Source organism: Cebus imitator, unplaced genomic scaffold, assembly GCF_001604975.1.
Source record: "Cebus imitator isolate Cc_AM_T3 unplaced genomic scaffold, Cebus_imitator-1.0 Scaffold18, whole genome shotgun sequence".
Classification (NCBI taxonomy): domain Eukaryota; kingdom Metazoa; phylum Chordata; class Mammalia; order Primates; family Cebidae; genus Cebus; species Cebus imitator.
Window position 1 is genome coordinate 13,787,343 of NW_016107333.1, and position 4,914 is coordinate 13,792,256.

The window sequence follows — 4,914 nt, forward strand, 5'->3', positions numbered from 1 at the left end:
AAAAAAAAAAAAAAAAAAGATATATCCCCCCCCCATGGAGTGCATAGTCTGGTAGGAGAGTCCAGGCATCCGAATGAGCAATTATAACTCGGGGTGACATCTCCAGGATGAAAATGAACAAGGGGGCTCAGAAGGTACAGTTCTTACCCACTTTTGGAAAAATCAGAGGCTTCCTAGAGGAAGCAATGTGTACCCCGATGGAAGGTCAACAGGAAAGACCCAGGAAGGCACGAAACAGGGGCTCATGATACTAAGCTACAATTTTTTTTCCTGCATAACCAGGTTGCTGGCTGCTGCCCCTACCTCTCAGGTTCACTGCCCCTGATGGTCCAACCCCTTCTCAGGAGGGGTCCTGTGTCTTTTGTCCTTAGCTGTCCTTTGCCTCCGTCCTCGCTCATTCTGAAATGCTACCATGGTTTTGTTCCAGAACTCCCCAGAGACACAACTCAGCTCCTCTCTGCTTTCCTCATTACTTCAAGTGTTCCATGAATTCAGTAAACCTGATTCAAGATTTTGGTGGAGGGCGGGGTGTGGGAGCCTAGTATCCACGGGGAGGGGTCATTTCTGGAGCCCTGAGCTTCCGCCCTCTCCTGGCCCCCCACTTCCTCCCTGGAGTTGCAAACAAAATGCTCCCTTTGTCTTGTTGGGAGTGTTCCCGCCCACCTCCGGCCAGAAGGATCTTGGTTCTTACTTGCACTTAGCAAAGTATTTTCTCAGCAAAAACAGCTCCACCTTCCTAAGAGGAATTCTGATATGTAAAAAGTTCTCTTTACACCTCCACTGTTTCATCCAACCCTCCAAGCAAATCACTGGAATAGCTATCATCGTCCCAACTTTACAGATGGAGAAACTGAGTAACAAACCCCAGAGATCGTGTCAGGAGTTAAAGGCAGGACTGCCTAAATCCAGTCTCCTTCCCTAGCCACTGGCTATTCCACTTTCTGACACCATTCTGATGGGTCTGGGGAAGGCAGGGGAGGGGACAGCCTAGTGGGGACAGCAGGGAAGAGGAAGGCCAGGAACCGAAACCGTGGAAGTATAGTTTCGCCAGAGACACTCGTTCCCATTACTTAAGCCTCCACAATCTTACAGTGAATGTGTCTTACTCTTGTTCTTCCAGAGTGAGAGAACTGGACAAGACTGGCATGAGTCACAGACACCCAGAGCAGACCAGGATCCTTTCTAAGAGAAACACGATTGCCCTCATGGGTTAGCGTTTGGGTGCCTGGTTCATGAAGAGCCTGGGACCTGGCTGCAGTCACCTAGAGCGCCCAGCACTTGACCCGAGAACATTTCTGAAAGTAGCACTGCAGTTCCTTGATAATGAGCAGGCTCCAGGAACACAAGGAGAAGAGGAAAAGGAACATAAGAAGGGAGGTGACAAAGAGACCGTTCTAAATTAAAAAACAAATTTTAGATTCAAAGTGAGTTCGGCTATTGAAGCCAGAAACTAGAGAAGTTCACAGGGTGAGGTCTTGGCCTCGCTCTGCAGAGGGCTGGATAGCATGTCGGAGAAATGAAGTTACTGTGAAGTCAAAGGCTCAGAGGGTGAATCAAGGAGCTGACATGTGAGCACCTTGGCTGAGCCTGTACGCAGGGGAAGGCTAAAGAACAGCAGAGAACCGGAGCCCCGCCTTCAGGAAGCCCTGAGCAGGAGCAGCAAAAATCTGCTTCCTCTCCAGCCCTAAGGTCACTTCAGGCTGACAAACCCTTCCCCCACGCCTTGCCACTTGAGCAGCTCAGCTCCCTGTACCCCACCCCTGTCCTAACCCCCACCCCCAGCTGAATCACAGAGGCCACTTTCTTTCTTTTTTTTTTTTTTTTCCTGTGATGGAGTCTCGGTCTGTTGCCCAGGATGGAGTGCAATGGCGTGATCTCGGCTCACTGCAACCACCAGCTCCCACCTTCTGGGTTCAAGTGATTCTCTTGCTTCAACCTCCCGAGTAGCTGGGATTATAGGCACCTGCCACCACTCCTGGTTAATTTTTGTATTTTTAGTAGAGACAGGTTTCACCATGTTGGCCAGACTGGTCTTGAACTCCTGACCTCAGGTGATCCGCCTGTCTCGGCCTCCCATAGTGCTGGGATTACAGGTGTGAGCCACTGCTCACGGTCACAGAGGCCATTTTATGCCCATCTCTCCCTGGGCTGGGCTCTCTAGCCTTGCACTTCTGCTCATGAAGACTAAGGCTTGCCAGTATGGTGATGACAGACACTGGTGGGCCCCAGTAGGTCCACTTCTGCTTCATGGGGGTAGCCACGGGTAGCACAGTGGGCAGTCCTGGAAACAAAATCCCCTTTGACTTCCAAAACAAAGCTTGCCTAGAGCAGCGTCTGGTCCATGGTAAGTGCTGTAGAGCTGTTAGCTGTTATCTACTCCAGCTTCGGCCCCGTGATGTGCTAGATGGGTAAGTGAATAAAGGAGGTGGGGACTGAGGAAGGTCTTGAACCTTCAAGCAAGGTTGGATGGAGCATGTGCCGGTGTAAAGATTCAGGAATAGTGATGATCGAGGTGTCTGTGGAGATGTAAGTGGAGCAGATGGAACAGGGCGAGGACTCAAGTAAGTAGTGGGCAGAAGTCTGTGGGGGTTAGATTGTTTAGGGCCTGGGTTGCCAGGCTAAGATGTTTGTACTTTAGGCTGTAGGCAATGGAGAGTTGGATGACCTTTTATTTTATTTTATTTTATTTTTTTATTTTATTTTGAGATAGAGTCTCACTCTGTCACCCAGGCTGGAGTGCAGTGGCATGATCTGAGCTCAAGGCAACCTCTGCCTCCCAGGTTCAAAGAATTCCCGTGCCTCAGCCTCACAAGTAGCTGGGATTACAGGTATGCACCACCTTGCCCAGCTAACTTTTTGTATTTTTAATGGAGACAGAGTTTCACCATATTGGCCAGGCTGGTCTCAAACTCCTGACCTCAAGTTATCCACCTGCCTTGGCCTACCAAAGTGCTGAGATTACAGGCGTGAGCTACCAGGTCCGGCCCTGATGACTTGGATTTGAATGCAGACATCATTTTGCTATCATAGATTAAGACTTGGTAGGCCAGACATGGTGGCTCATGCCTGTAATCCCAGCACTTTGGGAGACGTAGGTGGGCAGATCACAAGGCTAGGAGTTCAAGACCTGGCCAATATGGTGAAACCCCGCCTCTACTGAAAATATAAAAATTAGCAGGGCATGGTGGCATGCGCCTGTAGTCCCAGCTACTTGGGAGGCTGAGGCAGGAAGATCACTTGAACCTAGGAGGCAGAGGTTGCAGTGAGCCAAGATCAGGCCACTGTACTCCAGCCTGGGCAAGAGTAAGATTCCGTCTCAAAAAACAAACAAACAAACAAAAAAACACTTAGTATAGTTGAACTCTGACTTTGCGTGTGGGTTCTGTGCCATTTCTTTCTCTCCTTTCCTCGCTCCCTCCCTCCTTTCATTATTTCTTCCCTCTCTCCCTTTCTTCCTTCCTTCCTTCTTTCCCTCTTTATCTTCCTCTGTGCATTTTCCCAATTCTAACATTCTATGCATTTTATCTTTCCTGAGTTGGCACTTAATTATCATCTCCTGAGAATCTTCACAGCAATTGGTGAGAAGGTTAAAAATGTGACAAGTTCTTCTCCTTTTTCTGTTTAAATGGGGCTAGTCAGCTAACTGCACATTCTATGCAGAAGCAGAGTGTCTAATTTCTCACTTCTGAAGTTGTCAGCTCCTGCCCTATTCTACTAGACTTAATTTATACTGTCAGGATTACCATGGGAGATTCCATATGGAGCTGTAACTTGGCTACCTGTGGGTCCCAGTGTTTCTAATTGTTAGACCAGTGGTCCTGCACTAGGGTCAAATTCGCCCCTCAGGGAACATTTGGCAATGTCAGGAGACATTTCTGATTGTCAAACCTGGGGAGAGGGAAGTGCTACTGTTACCTAATGGGTAGAGGCCAGAGATGCTGCTAAGTGTCTTAAACACATAGGACAATCACACAACTAGAATTATCCAAGCTGGGCGTGGTGGCTCACACCTGTAATCCCAGAACTTTGGGAGGCTGAGGCGGGCAGATCACAAGGTCAAGAGATGAAGACCATCCTGGCCAACACGGTAAAGCCCTGTCTCTACTAAAAATACAAAAATTAGCTGGGCACCAAGGCACACATCTGTAGTCCCAGCTACTAGGGAGGCTGAGGCAGGAGAATCATTTGAACCCAGGAGGTGGAGGTTGCAGTGAGCCAAGGTTACACCACTGCACTCCAGCCTGGCGACAGAGCGAGAATCTGTCTAAAAAAAAAAAAAAAAAAAAAAAACCAAACCAAAAAAAAGAAAAAAAAAAAAAAAAAAAAAAAATTACCCAGCCCAGAATGTCGGTAGTGCTAAGACCAAGAAACCTTTGTCTAGACTGAGACCTCTGACCAAGAAAAAATGGTGAAGTGAACTGAGTATTTGCACAGATAGGATTGGGATGGGGTGGGATAATGGACCCGAGGAAGAGGTCTGCTGGAAGCAACTGAGAAGCATTTGGTATCAGAGGGACAACCAGAACCTTTATGAGCAAATGGTTTGCCTATTTCTAATTAGCTCCCTTATGCAGATATTGACATTTCAGTATATAGCACCAACGATACTTATCACCAAAAACTTATCACCAGAAGCCATAGCTTGTCCAGTTTCTAATGAAACCTGATGTATTCATTGGTTCTGAAAGCTTACAGCTGTGTTTGGCTTTGCAGCCCTAACTGATAATAGCTCTGAAGTCCCTTGTTGCTCTGACTTTCGGGAAATATAAGTAATATTCTTGGAAGGCAGCAGGCATCAGACATCCATTTAGGTGGGGGAAAATGTATCACAAAAGTGTTTCCTGGTCCAGAAAGTAAACCGCTGAACATGATCCGACTGGTAAGAGAGTGGTCAATTATTAACTGAGTTTGGAG